We start from the raw sequence: 16,106 nt of genomic DNA, 5'->3' as shown, positions 1-16,106 counted from the left end.
CTAGTATCAGAAAACACACTTCTTGGTGGTTAAATATACACTTTATTCTTGAGCTAAAAACTAAAAATAATAATTCTTGGGAAGAATTCAAACACAAATATGTTTTTGTAAATTTTATCAGTGTCTGTGGTTCCTTATTTTTTTAGGATAAGCACTGTTGCATAAAATTCAACAGTGCTTAACTTAAATGTTCAACTCGTATGATATTTTCCAGGCAGCCAATGCCATCATTCGCGATCGAGAGAGTGCATACAAAGTCAAATACATCTCAGTTCCGTTCAAATAACTGAAAAGGACAGGGAAAAAAATTAAATAAATAAATAAAAAGAATGTGTGTTCTGATTTTCTGAGTATATGGTGAATTGTTCTTGTAAAAATATGATTTTGCATTCTGCTGCTAACTTGTAAATAATTTGTTCCTTTGTTGTTAACAATAAATTATGCTTTTATTTTATCAGTGTCTGTGGTTCCTTATTTTTTAGGATAAGTACCGTTGATAGAACTTTGGTGATTAAATATACACTTTAATTATTCATAAACCAAGCAACTAAAAATAAACTTAAATGGCTAAATTTAAAACTCAAACTTAATGTTGGTAATTTTCACTTTAACTAGTATCAGAAAACACACTTCTTGGTGGTTAAATATACACTTTATTCTTGAGCTAAAAACTAAAAATAATAATTCTTGGGAAGAATTCAAACACAAATATGTTTTTGTAAATTTTATCAGTGTCTGTGGTTCCTTATTTTTTTAGGATAAGCACTGTTGCATAAAATTCAACAGTGCTTAACTTAAATGTTCAACTCGTATGATATTTTCCAGGCAGCCAATGCCATCATTCGCGATCGAGAGAGTGCATACAAAGTCAAATACATCTCAGTTCCGTTCAAATAACTGAAAAGGACAGGGAAAAAAATTAAATAAATAAATAAAAAGAATGTGTGTTCTGATTTTCTGAGTATATGGTGAATTGTTCTTGTAAAAATATGATTTTGCATTCTGCTGCTAACTTGTAAATAATTTGTTCCTTTGTTGTTAACAATAAATTATGCTTTTATTTTATCAGTGTCTGTGGTTCCTTATTTTTTAGGATAAGTACCGTTGATAGAACTTTGGTGATTAAATATACACTTTAATTATTCATAAACCAAGCAACTAAAAATAAACTTAAATGGCTAAATTTAAAACTCAAACTTAATGTTGGTAATTTTCACTTTAACTAGTATCAGAAAACACACTTCTTGGTGGTTAAATATACACTTTATTCTTGAGCTAAAAACTAAAAATAATAATTCTTGGGAAGAATTCAAACACAAATATGTTTTTGTAAATTTTATCAGTGTCTGTGGTTCCTTATTTTTTTAGGATAAGCACTGTTGCATAAAATTAACTATACACATGAACCAAACAACTAAAAATAAATTTAATTGGCTAAATTTAAAACTCGAACTTAATGTCGGTAATTTTCACTTTAACTTGATTCAGAAAAGACAGTTGTTGGTGCTTAAATATACACTTTATTCTTGTGCTAAAAACTAAAAATAATAAGGCTTGGGAAGAATTCAAATAGAAAAAGACATAAGTTAAATTTATTTGAAGCTTTCAAATTGTGCCACTATATTTTGCCACCTGGGAAAATGAATATACACTGTATATCAGAAGTTAATTATTCTTGAAAATAATTAATTTCTGACGGGGATGGGGGCGAGGATCTCCCCTTCTCCCTAATCATCATTAAAAAAAAAACTTGTCCCAGAATGCATTGCCCGTAATTTTATCCCTAATACAGCTCTATGTCCCAGATTACATCACTCCCAGAATTAACTTTCAAAATATACACCGTAATTTCATCCCTATTACACCCCTATGTCCCAGAATGCATTGCTACATTGCCCTAATTAAGTATGATCCCGAATGCATTGCTCCGTAATTAACTCTCAAAAATATTCACCATAATCACAAGTCCAGATTTTGATGTCACACACTGCTACATTCGTTATGTACATCTAATCATAACCTACTGGGGACCAGTCAGCTGTGAGGAAAAAAACGAACAGCCACTGAACACAGGTAAAACTTTAAAATAAATAAATAAAAAAATAAATAAAAAAAAAGGCTTGCATAAGCCTCAGACTTCCTTGCACCATATGGCTAATAATAATAATAATTATAAATACAACTAACATCATCTAGTGAGAAAAATAAAAGAAAAATAAAATGAAAATAAAAATATGTGGCCCCCATATATTGAGCAAAATAAACAATAAAAATCAAAATAACGCCATCTGGCGGAGAAATAGAAAACAATTCCCTTTTTTTGCAATCATCCTTCCTCGATTTGAAATTATACTCCCTCATATGTGTACCCTGAGCAAGATGAAGAATGCCGTCAGCATTGAGTTTACTTAATCCATTTAAAGCCTGGAATATCTAAATCAGATCAGCTTGCTTGTGCCCTTTCTTCTGACGTTGTAATTCGCAGAACGGAATGCTTTCTTTGTAAGAGCATTCTTTTGTTATTCTCTCACCAATCTTATTCCCTTTCTCTTCATCAATTTCAGAAGATCCACATCCTTCTTAAAATGAGGCCTCCAGAACTGTATGTAGTGCTCAAGGTGAGGCTTGACCATGCCCTTCTGCAATGTGATATATATCTCTTATCCCTGCTAGCAAACTTCCGTGCTGTGACTGCAGTATAATTTTTCTGGTATCCAGACAGTCCCACATTATTTCTTTAACCAGTGATTGTATTATTATCCCTGGAAAATAAGTTAATGTAATGGGTCTGTAATTACTTCTGACACCCTTTTATATGGCTTTGTGATTTGGAAATTCTTTCGCAGATCTTCAGCCCATTGGGACACCCCTGAATAAAAAGATTTCCTCTCAATTATCCACAAAATCCTTTAGTTCCCTGTTGAAATTTGATAAACTTCTGAGATCCTCTCCACAAATAATTCCAGATCATCATCATTCTTCTCTTTCTTGGTGATTCTCTCTCTCTCTCTCTCTCTCTCTCTCTCTCTCTCTCTCTCTCTCTCTCTCTCTCTCTCTCTCTCGCTCTCTCGCTCTCTCTCTCTCTCACAGCGTAACTCAGGAATTTTTTTTGGCTGGTGCAGCATAAACCTCAGACTTCCTTGCACCATATGGATAATAATAATAATAATAATAATAATAATAATAATAATAATAATAATAATAATAATAATAATAATAATGTGTAATTGTAGAATATCTATTCAGTTTGTTCAGAAATCTGGGCAGGATCATGAATAGTAAAACCATTAATATCAGGGTGACCAATATGATTCCTCCCCTTCCTTCTAGCGCTTACATAAGTAAAGAAGTCTTGGTGTTTTTCTTTGTATCCTTTAGCAAAGGCTTCTCATAACCTTCTTTAGCTAGTCTAATATCATTCTTGACTCACTTTCAGATTACGAGCATATCTACCATATGCTCGAGATGAAATTTCCCAGTCTACCATATGCTCGAGATAAAATTTCCCTGTCGTCCGAGGCCTTCAGCCCTAAAACCTTTTTAGTCTTTACTATTGCACAATGTCTAGCATCTCTCATATTGCGGAGTTATACTCAATAACTGGGTTTCACTCATTTTATCTCCGGATCGGGGTACCTATTTGCCCACCTATGAGAAGTTACCAAGCTTCGAAATGGTGCCGGTTGGGTGTCTGCATTCTCATAGAATAAGTAACAATAGTCTTCTAGAATATAAATCTCTCCTAGAAGAAGTAGCAATAGTCTACTGGCAAGCTTTGCTTACTGGAGGTGGTACAATATCACAGCAACTCGTTGTGAAGGTATTCACAATTATTATTATTATTACTAGCCATTAGTGCAAGGAAGCCTGAAGTTTATGCTGCACCAGCCAAAAATAAATAAATAATAAAATAAAAATAAATAAATGAAATTTCTGAATTACCTCGAGAGAAAGAGAGAGAGAGAGAGAGAGAGAGAGAGAGAGAGAGAGAGAGAGAGAGAGAGAGAGAGAGTCAGAAGTAAAAGGGAATCACCAAGAAAGAGAAGAATGATGATATCCAAGGCACACCCATACTCATCTGGTGAGTATGGGTGTGCCAAGCCCATACTCACCAGATGAGAGTCCCTGGGGTTGCATTATGAGATGTAACGAAAACGATGCCATTTCATCTACGTTAGTGATTTCTTACGAACTAAAATGATGCTTTGCATTAACTTGTTGATATTAGTAGACTAATCCCCTCTTGCTTGCGGAAATGGGCTTAAAACATTATGTTTGTTTGTTTTTTCTTCTTCCCTAAAATTTTACCCCTGAAACATTTTCTCCCGTTTCTTCCTTTATCCGTTAGGTGACCTTGAATTGCTTGAGATTAAAATCGCAAATGGGTTGTGAAAACGTGTAGCAGTAGTTCAGTGTGTTGTCGTTGCCAGATCATATCGTATTTGGTTACTGTTACACTGATTTACACGTGTTGTTTCAAGGTGCACTTTATGGTTTTTTCAATTGCTACCAAGAGCGGGGCAATTCCAGAGGGAATAATTTCGCAAGCGTGTTATATTCGCGTATTTGAAAGCAATTGTAACTTTAGTTCATCATGGTGTATGGTTATTTTTTAAATGCATGATGGAAAAATTTTATTTGCGCGCTGTGGCTTTTACTGCAACCGTTACTTCAGTATTTCATTCAAGTTAAAAGGTAATTAATGTGGTTATCTGTGTGTGTTCTTTTAAAGTATATTATACTTTAATGTATTGCGATAAAGAAATAGTCCAAAACTTTAAATGTATTCAAACTATCCACTTCCCCCAACACTGAGTGAAAGTTTATTCCACAGTCTGAAGGCCCACTTCCGTACATCAGTTCTTCAACTATTGTTTCTCAACTTAATTTATGCCCTCTTGTGTGTCATCTGAAAAAAAAAAAAAATCAACCGTTACTTCAGTATTTCATTCAAGTTAAAAGGTAATTAATGTGGTTATCTGTGTGTGTTCTTTTAAAGTATATTATACTTTAATGTATTGCGATAAAGAAATAGTCCAAAACTTTAAATGTATTCAAACTATCCACTTCCCCCAACACTGAGTGAAAGTTTATTCCACAGTCTGAAGGCCCACTTCCGTACATCAGTTCTTCAACTATTGTTTCTCAACTTAATTTATGCCCTCTTGTGTGTCATCTGAAAAAAAAAAAAAATCAGGATGGTACTAGGATATCTTTTTAAAACTTCATACCCTTGAATTAGTTTACTATGCATATGCCCAATTTCCAGAAGTCCAGGAATATCCTTTGGCACCCTAACTAATCTTGTTTTTCTCTGCACTCTATTCCAACCATTTCCTTCCTAAAATTGGGTTTTCAAACCTGTTTGCAGTATTCCAGATGCGGCCTAACCATTGCCATATATAGTGGTATAGGTGGTAGATGACTTTCATCAACCGGTGGAATACCACTACTTTGCTTATTGGAGGCTTGAAGTGGCGAAACCCATGTTTAGTCTCTAGAGCAAAGTTTTCGGCATCCCCCTCCCCCATACTTCTCCTTCAACCCATGCACGGTACTAAGTACTATAGGTTTTGATACCTTTGTGTTTGGGGTTTTCATAAAAAAAAAAAAAATAATAATCAATTCATAATATCATTGCAAAAGGACTACTTATTTTAATGATAAAAATTGGAATTTATCTGGCCTTGTTTGGTCTCATTAATGGCATTTTTTTTTAGCTCCTTCTTAGTAATTTTGATCTTGCCTCTTTCAGATGAATTTGCGATTGATATCTCAGAATGGTTTCTACATCTAACAACTCTAGGATTCTGTTTCTATTTTCACCTGAATAAAATTGTTTTTGCATAATAGGGGGGTGCCAAATATGGCAGAAACCCAGTCATTAAAGAACAATATTACCACCTAATATGAATCTTTAATGACTGGGTTGCAGCCACTTTCAGTACACCTCTCATGTAAACCAACTTTATTCAGCTGAAAATAGAAACAGAAGCCTGGAGTTGTTAGACACCATTTAAAAAAAAAAAAAAGAAACCATACTGAGATGGCAGCTTGGAATTCATATGCCAGAGGTGTGATTACAGTTACTAAGGAGGACCTTAAAAATACCATTAATCAGCTACCAAACAAGGCCACTATTTAGTCCCAATAAATTTCCAGTTTTTTATCATTAAAATAAATAGGCCCTTTGAAAATAAAGCAATAAAGAAACAGATGACTGCAAACATAAGTGGCTGCATATGCAATATTGAACAACATGTCACACAAAATAATAATGGTTTATGGGACTGGGACAGTGCTACATGCAGAAAGTACCCAACAACCATAATTGCTACATAAGTTAGTAGTTGTGAAGGGCAGTGTGCTAATGTTATGGTACTAGTAAAGCTAAGTATGGAGGACAAAGGGCAAATGGAACAGAAATCGCTGTCACAGTAAACAAAGATGAGTGCTAAGATAAAGGAGAAGTAATAAGAATAACTTAGTGCCGTTCGTTCTGTGACCTCAGTGATTTTTTGAGGGCCAGCTGCTGAAATCAAAGGAGGAACGGCTCCTTTCTCTTTCATTCTCGGTGTTACTTTCCTTCCAGACAGCTGTTCACTCTGTACAAATTGCAAATTCATCCTACCGTGGAATACTGTTCCCACATATGGGGCAGTGCCCCCAAAACCTAGATTCCATTCAGAAGAGGGCAGTTAGGTTAATTAATGACTCCTCTTTAACAGTCTCTCCACTCGCTGTCTCATAGATATACTGTTTCTGCTGCATGCCTCTTCTACATATACTTCCATGGGCACTGTTCCTTCTCAATTGGCTTCTATAATTCCCGCTCCCTCTTTCAAAACAGTCCGAACACGTGCCGCCAACATCCATTTATCGTCCAACTTCAAACTCACAGGACCAACTTTTCATCTTCCTCGTTTATTCATTCAACTGCTGTTTTCTGGAACAACCTTCCTTCATACGTATTTCCTGAAAATTAGTCTGCAGAAGTTCAAGTCTAATGTCAACAAATATCTTCTTTTGTCTTCTCAACCTCCAACCCAAGCATGGTACTAAGTACTATAGGTTCTAATACCTCTCGTGTTTGGGGTTTTCATAAAAAAAAAAAAAAGGCTATTGTATAACGTTGATTGTTTTGTATCTGTATCATCAGGTTGATGCTGCCTACCACTCCACCCAAGACTTGTTTCCATTTAAATTTAATCTCTCTCATTAGTAAAGTTAAATGATACTAAGCATATAAGCTTGTTGTAGATAAGACTCGTGTAACTATTTCAGAACGTGGGGCTCAATGTATCCTTCTGTACATGTGGTACTTATTATCCTCCTAGCCTGTGGCTGGGAATCCTATAGGATTAATAAACTGATAATAATAATAAATTTCTCTGCTGACAACTTCCTGTATATCATTGACAGAACCCTGTGGGCTGTTTTAGCAGATTGTTGAACTGTTCAGAGAACTCTGTACAAGCTAGGTCTTTTTCCTTATCTTCCTTTTTGAGATTACTGCTACCCAAATGCAGTATACCCCTTGCAGTTTCTCAGCACATGTGCTTTGTTTATCTATTTCCTAAAGTAGTGTACCCTGATTACTGTAATTATCCACTGTGTGCCCAACATATCATCAAACTTAATACCTTCATCAATATCATTAATAAATATTATATAGTAAAGCCTAATCTTTATGGAACCTCTCATCATTTTAGTCCATGAAGAGCAGTGGCCATTTATAACCACTCTGTCTCCTATCACTTTATCCATAGTAGTAACTTATCTCTAATGCCACATTGCAGCAATTTATACAACAATTATAAATGTAGCAGGTATTGAAATCTAAGTGCATATTGTCAGAGTGTGGACATTGGAGACTTGGTGCTGCTCAGATGTGAATTCAGAATTTGAATATAATGAATGGCATGTGTACAGAAAGGACACATGAGTCTATGGTAGGGTGGCTCCTGAACTTTAGTAAAACTTGACACATTGACTTGACACATTCTGCTGAAAAAGAACACTGTAAAAGGTTAGATGTAGTTCTAATCTCTATTTACAAAGTTACTATATAGGGTAATGTTGAAAATGATTCTGTTCTCTTAGCTACCAGGAAGCAATGATCACTTGGAAAGCTTCCTAGTATCCATCCTTGCTATGAGGAGGCAGGCCTCTGTATAATCACATACTACCTCATAAGAAAGACAGTATTGGTGTTGGTGGATGGCAAATACTGTGAAGGATGGTGAGAGTGGAAAAAATTGCCAATGGCTCAGTGATAACAACAACAGCATAAACATTATAACAATTACATGAAATTATATAAAACATCATACAAACCAAATTAGGTATAGCCAGTTATTGTAATCCTGGAAAGTTGTCCAGTAAGATATATCAAGAAAAATAATATCATGTTGAACAAAATAAAATATCGTGTGTGACATGTAGTATCCTAGAATCAAGAGCTAATATTGGGATGAGAAGTCTTGGTGAGCTGTCTTGATTAGAAATTATCAAAAATCAGGGTAAAAGTTGAAGTATAAGTCTTGTGAAGGTGGCATTTCTGGTATTCAGTAACCAACAAAAGGACAGGAATAGGTGTGGAAAATCTTATGCTTGGTTAAAAAGAACTTAGACTGTATGGCAGTGCATCCAGTTGATGTGGGTGGCTAGTGCAATCCGTAGCCGAGTGGTCAGGAGCGGGAGTGCAGTAGCACACGCTCTGAGTAGACCGGGGTTCAAGCCCCTGACTTCTGAATACGGTCGATCTGCCAACCCGCACTGGACCAGCGTGGCAGATTATGGTCCATTTCCCTCAGCATGAATTGTTGAGGGGGCTTCCATCCTGCAGTGGGTTGATAATGGCTGCACTTTACTTTTTTTTTAGTGCAATAATGAGTCAGTTTGCCATGATGTCGGCACTGATAAGACAAAAATGAGAGTAGGAGTGTGTTGTAGGCTGAACAACTGATTGCTTATAAGGACCAACTATACAGAAAAATAGTGGGCCATTGGAGATCATTATGGCTTTTAACTTTCAAGATATTGACTGGAACTTGTGTGTTGGTCATTCACATAGTAGTAAGACTTTTCTGAATTTATTGGATGACTGTTTTCTACACCATAACCGTTTCTGTTGAAGAAACCAAGTAGCAAAAGTCCTCTGGAGTGGATAATCCGCAGGCTCCAATGATTGGACGCGTTGCAGATGGTATGAACTCATTTGGTTTGTTGAAAGTATCCTCCATACAGTGGATTTGGAAATACCCAATCGTTGGTCTATCGCTCGTACTTGGATTGCCTTCTGCAAGACGTAGGACATTCTCCTCATTGTTTAGCATCCTCGTCATTCGCTCTCGATTCATGGTACCTCTCATGAAACAACCAGTCTCATGTAACCTTCTGTGCACACGTGCGAAAATCATATGATGAGGAGCACGCCTGTGCAGGAAACGTTCCTGGTACAAGCGCAGGGCGGTGTGCCCGTTACAGTCCGCAGCTCCATACGCGAGGTGCATGTCGGCCAGTTGGACGTTTGAATACTTGTCCATCCTACTGCCTCGGGAACCGGTTCGCAAATGCTGACTTCCAGTGGGATCGCTGTTCACGCGACCTCCTGTTCAACGTCCTCTACCACATGACGAAGGCATTTCGGACCCTGCAATGCTATGTGATTCCGATTCGTCTTTGTGCCCCCTACACCTCCTGCAAGTTTGTCGCACTGGTGGTGAATCACCCTGTATATCCTTAATGAAATGAGGTTTCCAGACCTGTATGCAGTGCTGAAGTTGTGTGTCCGACCATTGCCTTATACAAAGGGATAATCAACTCCTTAACCCTGCTAGAAAAGTTCCTGTATATCATTTCCAAGACCCCATGAGCTGCTCTGTCAGCACTGTTCTGAAAACATCATGCCTGAATGTACAATTACACTCCCCCAAAGTCTTTTTCATTCTACACTATCCTGAACATTGTACTGCACAGTTGGTATATTACTCTGGGGTTACTGCTATCCATATATAGTAATTTGCATTTGAAAAGTGTAAATTAAAAATTAATATAGAAAAGAGACAACAATGAAATAAATGTTATACATACGAGAGTATTATGTTTATATGTATAAATCATATAATGAAGAAGAATAAAATAATATCATAGTAAATAGCTAAATAATGTTTATTCTTTTTGAATTTATTATTGAAAAATCATTGACAATTTTAGAAATATTTAAACTGGAAATGGTCTTTTTCAATACTAATGAGACTCAAATTTGTTAACCTTTCTTGCATCATTGTTGAATTTCTGTTTCGCAAGAAAGTTTGAAATTTATGCATCACTGAACATGTTTAGTGATAATTTTGGTGTCCCCATATACAAAACTGTTTTTTGGTGATTATCACTTTGATTTTTTGAATTTTAGATGTCACATTAGCAATTATAAGAGATGTTTATGTGAAGATCTTTTATAGTCTGCTTTTAGTACTACTGTTGGAGGGTACCAATGAGAATGCCAACTCGATCGGGTCTGGAGAGCATGAGTGTATTTACACCATGGGCCCGAATTGGGTGGGGGGCTCCCACCAGTGCACTGTAATAAAAGGTTTGGTCTGCAGTTAATCTTATGTCTATCTTCCATCAGTCCACAGCTTTTTTTTTTTTTGCCAGAGAAATAATCCACAAGATTCAACCTTTACAAAAATCCTTAATTTTAGTACGATGTGGCTAAAGTCTATATGGCAAATATAGACTTTAGTACTATATGACGATTACTAAGTTCTTGCTAACTAAATACTTGCCAATTTCAATGAATTCCTGGACTTAATATTCAATAATGTTCCATTAAAGAGTAAATATTTTCAGTTAGGTGTAATGCCCATGTTGAAATGGCGCATGACTGCAGTAAAAAAAAAATAGGAGGTTGAATAAATTTAAGTGCCAAGGCAGTTAAGTAAGTATTTAAGTGTAGTTATTGTGGACCCCAGGGTTTCTCCCGTTAGCTGCTTTTATACTTCTTGTGGTGAGGCTTGCACCATAACCAGTCATGAAATTTGATCATGGATCAAATTTCACCCCATCAAACTATTAATAGTGAAAGATTCATCATTAACAGATATACTGTATGTACCATGTACAATCAATATCAAGTCTTAGTTGGTTTCAACAGCTCATCAAACAATACACCCAAAAGGATAATCCACTGGAGTAGCATTACCAAGGAACAAAAAGTAGAACCTTCAGAGGCAGTAGAAATCCAGTAGTTCTAATATACAGTCAGTCCTCGTATAGCACGATAGTTGTGTTTCTAGAAACCCTCGTGCAATGCAAAATCGTGCAATATAAACAACAGGCCCTGTGGGAAAAATAGGGTTAGGTGCCGACCACCCAAGATTGAACACACATTTGTAACCAAAACATTATCAAACACAATAAATAGTCGTAATAAAATATTGCTAATGCTTTTACTTCTATCGTAAGCAAACTTGTTTTTTTGTTTGATTTTCTATCCAAACAGATGACAGCCGTTCCATCTCTTCCAATTCTTTGTCTTAATCTAATGGATTTTAATTACACTTTGAGTTGTTCCTGCTATGAAAGTTGTTTTTATTTTCTCTGCATTATTTGTAATTCTCAGCGTTGTCTCATTTAGGTCTGTAGCATGTGCAATATCACATGGTCTTTCATTTCGCTCAAAGCGTTTCACAATTTCATATTTTTTCTCTATCCGCAGAGGTGGACTGGCCATAAGCCTTACCGGGGAAACCCCGGTGGGCCGGAGGCCGGTGTGATTTTGGCCATAAACCATAGTATGAGGCCACTATAAATTTTCCTGGGTAAGAATTTTTGACCCAGTCTGCCTCTGTTTATCAATATTGCTTTTCTTTTTCTCTCTGAATCTGCAGTGTCTTCACCAGGACGCTTCCTTTTCACACCTTTTAAATATTTTACTTATTTTTAAGAATAAAGCACAATTACAAAATGAGGAGGCACGCCTGATACACATAAACAAAGCTGTCCGCGTGTAGCAACTGAATAAACAACACCGTAAAGGCAGAGATACACTATTAACACCTCACATTTCTAGGGGTTACTACCATAAAACAATAAAAATCCAGTTGCGTTTCTGCTAGTGGAATCTATTATAAACTGGTTGTAAACTCGATCTAATTGTATTTGTGATTATACCGATAGCTGGAATTGTGTTGGTTTTTACGTTATTATGGTGAAATATGTTTCCCCTTCACTGATATAAAAAACATAAATACATTTTCAGAATCTTCTCTTCATTCCTATCGTGTTGCGTTCGGTTGGGGCGATTCTGCGTTCGACTGCCATTTCTTGTAAACACAAAGGCGAATTGTGCATAAGCGAATTCGGTTCGTGTTATATAAGATATCGTTCCCCTATTTATAAATCGTGTATGATCGAATTCATGTAGTGTAAACACGTGTTATACGAGGACTGACTGTATAACAATAACATTGTTACCATCTAATACAAGTAATCACTGTGGGTACTTGTAGTTAGTCACCTTTCTGTACACCAACTCTGAGGTACAAAGCGTCACAAGAACAACAGTCTATCTTGGATTAACTAATCGAAGTTAATCTCTCATTTTGAAGGCACGTGTAGCAAATGTATTAAGAGCATTAAATGCAACCTGAGATCGAACAAGTAAAGATTTATTTTCACTAGTGAAGTGTCCTGCAGTAAGTTGAAGTTCTTGTCTATAGTCCAAATAGTAAAAAAAATGTAAAAAGTAAAGTGCAGCCATTATCAACCCACTGCAGGGTGGAAGCCTCCTCAACAATTCATGCTGAGGGAAATGGACCATAATCTGCCACGCTGGTCCAGTGCGGGTTGGCAGATCGACCGTATTCAGCAGTCAGGGGCTTGAACCCCGGTCTACTCAAAGAGTGTGTGCTACTGCACTCCCACTCGGCTACGGAGGCCGTTAGTCCAAATAGTAGTGACAATCAAATGAGATATGATCCACGTGCTTTTCAGCCCCACACAAAGTGCAGTAGGAGAGTCCTAGTTTAAACAGTTTACTATTAATTAATATTAATTATTAATTTACTATTAATGTTGCCATGACCCAACAGCAGGAATGTGCTGTGCAATTTTGGAGAAAACCATAAAAATTCTTTCTTGAACTATCTAACTAAAGGTAAAATTTCTCTCATTACACTACCAAGATCTGAGGTATTCCAATCTCTTTGCCACTTTTCAATGTAGATAGAACGCAGTCTTTTCCTTTCAGAAGCCAAAGAGGCACTCAAATCAAGCTGCACATCTTCCAAGGAAACAGGGCGTGCTTTCTTCAGATGATAATTCATGTATCTGAATTGGAGCTCATAATGTACTGGTAGTTTTCCCAACAGAACCTGTAAACCCACAGTAGATGTAGTCCTACATGCTCTAGATTTAAGGAGGGCAGCACGCTGGGCCTGTAACAACTGTTTAATCACAGCACACTTAGTAGCTCTATAGCCCCAGCACCATAGATAATAATAGACAAAAAGGACACAATTGTAATATAGTCTGAGAAAGTGACCTCTCAAATCCCACGCCTTTCTGGTTACTAATCGTAATCTTGCTAGAATTGATTTACATTTTTCCTTTATGTACCTTACATGAGGCAGAAAACTTAAGGTGTCATCAAGATAATACTTAGTTGTGGAATAAATACTTAGTTGTATGCCTAAATACTTAGTTGTGGAATTATACTTAATGGACTGCCCTCGATACTTGATCAGTGGAGGGCACCCCCTATCTAGCTTACCCTTCAGCAACATCTGAGTTGTTTTAGACGTTGAGACCTGGATTTTGTATTCCAAACCAAGTGGAAAGTTCCTGAAGTACGTGATTGGCCGTAACTTCCAAAGATGTCCTTGAGTTTCCCTGCACAAGAATGGTAAGGTCATCAGCATATGCAATCATGGTGATGGCTTCAAATTTTCTGTTAAGCCAAGAGTCAAATACAAGATTCCAACACAGGGGTCCCAATATTGACCCCTGTGGACATCCTCGTGAAACATTCCTGGAGACCTGTACAGATCCACTCTTGACGTTTATGGAACGATGTGAGAAATAGCTTGACAAAAGATTGTATATTGCTCTTGACACTTTGGTCTCCCAGAACCTCTCCAGGACACTTTGCGACCAAAGGGTGTCAAAGGCCCCCTTTGAAGTCCACAAAGAGGCTCAGCAAATATTTAGTTGTAGTCTCCGCCTGGGATGCTAGAATAGAAGCAATTGCATCCTCTGTATCCTTGCCACGTGTAAATCCATATTGCACTAGAGACGGAGTCTTTTATTAGTGTAAGCAATCAACATGTCCAACAATAACCTGCTCAAGTGCCTTGCCAACAGGGAGCAAGGCAATAGGCCTGTAAGAGGACGGATCAGACTCAGCTTTTCTGGTTTTTTTTAGCAAGATCTTCAAATTAGCAATCTTCTAATCTGATTAGCAAACTAGGCAGTTAATTAAGGAGAATACGCTATATTATCACTAGCATCATGTAGCTGAATACATGTTAGCAATGTTTTCACCTCTATGCAAGCAGAATTTAATTTTCTGAATTTTATCTAATTAATTAGATAAATCATTATTGCATAGAGGGTGAGTGGGGGTGTTCATGTTATTTGTGTGTTTATTGGTCAATTATTAGACTAGACAAAGACAGTAGTAAATTTAAAATTGAGAAAGGAGTTCAACAAAGAGACACAATATCTCCGAAGTTTACTGCTGCCCTTGAGGAAGCTTTCAGAAGATTAGACTGGTCACAGAAAGGAGTCAATGTGAATGGAGAGTACCTAAACTATTTACGATTTGCAGATGACATTGTGGTCATAAGCCACGATCCCAAAGAATTTCTTAATCAGTTATGCAGAGTTGGTAAGAATTTTGGACTAAAGATGAATATGGCTAAAACAAAAGTAATGATGAACAAGTATGCCACAGAAAGGGATATAATGATTGAAGGAGCAGTAATTGAAAAGGTGGAGTCGTATACTTATCTGGAGCAAGTCATTAGCTGTAATAATGATAAATGGCTGGAAGTCAAGACAAGAATAAATTTTGGATGGTTAGCATTCAGGAAATATGGTCACATACTGAAGAGCAATATCCCAGTTTGTCTGAAACGTAAAATAATGAACCAATGTATACTCTCCACCATGACTTATGGAAGTGAAACTGGGGCACTCACCAAAAGACTGGAAGAGAAGCTGAGAACTACACAGTGAAGAATGGAACAAATTATATTGGGAATCAGACTGTTAGATAAGAAGAGAAACACATGGATTAGGCAGCAAACTCGAGTAAAGGTCATTCTTATCAAAACTAAAGAACTAAAATGGTCTTGGGCAGGACACACAGCTCGAAGACATGATGACAGATGGACTAAGAAAATAACAGAATGGTACCCAAGAGGAGCTAGAAGAAAACCTGGAAGACAACAATGGAGATGTACAGATGAAATTCATGAGTTTGTGGATAGTAAATGGATGGCCATTGCACAAAACAGAAAGAACTGGAAAGTTGCGGAGAGACCTTCATCCCACAGTGGATTGAAAATGGCTGATGATGATTGGTCAATTTGGATAGGTGAGAGGGGGAAAAGCCTCCATCCTCATGGGAATTGGCCCAAGGTTGACTAACTTGGTACTGAAAGAAAAAACCTCTGGAAACTCTTCCAGTGGAATTTGAGCCCATGTCCTTTTCAATCAGCAAGTGTGCTGCCGAAGGCACTACACTATGGAGGCCCAAGCATAAAGTCTAACTTTGCTTAATTGAAGTATTTTTCATGTAGGTACATTACAGATGATAACAGAGTTTGCATTGTACGGTTAGTAATGTAGTCAGCAGCTCTATGTGCAAGTTATTTATTAGACAATCCATATTTAAAGGAAAATATCAAACATTTATTCATGATTCTGTTTTTCTTTCATGATTATTACTAAATTACAAAATAATCAAAGAAAATTTTCTATGGAATTTGTATTTTTTTATGAAAAAAAAGTTTTTTGCTACAAAAAGTTACAATTTATTGGTCATTCCTTGATGATACATTATCTGTTTCTAGAATCATTATCACGGGAAATAT

The 16,106-nt window shown here is 36.7% G+C and overlaps 1 protein-coding gene across 2 annotated transcripts in view; it reads left to right on the top strand.

Annotated features, from left to right (window-relative positions):
* Window positions 1-4,410: 4,410 nt before the first annotated feature.
* Window positions 4,411-16,106, top strand: part of LOC150081538 (inhibitor of Bruton tyrosine kinase) — a 349,146-nt gene continuing 337,450 nt past the window's right edge. The window contains exon 1 of one of the 2 annotated variants that reach the window (XM_090380069.1): window positions 4,411-4,695. The gene's annotated coding sequence lies outside the window, so the exon portion shown is untranslated. Of the gene's footprint in view, window positions 4,696-4,928; window positions 4,963-16,106 lie in introns of those variants that run through there. The other variant, XM_090380070.1, reaches the window with a different exon arrangement.

This window comes from Mastigoproctus giganteus, chromosome 8 (genome assembly GCF_048544385.1).
Source record: "Mastigoproctus giganteus isolate SK-2022 chromosome 8, ASM4854438v1, whole genome shotgun sequence".
NCBI classification, from domain to species: Eukaryota; Metazoa; Arthropoda; class Arachnida; order Uropygi; family Thelyphonidae; genus Mastigoproctus; species Mastigoproctus giganteus.
This window is presented reverse-complemented; position numbering and strand designations above follow the sequence as displayed.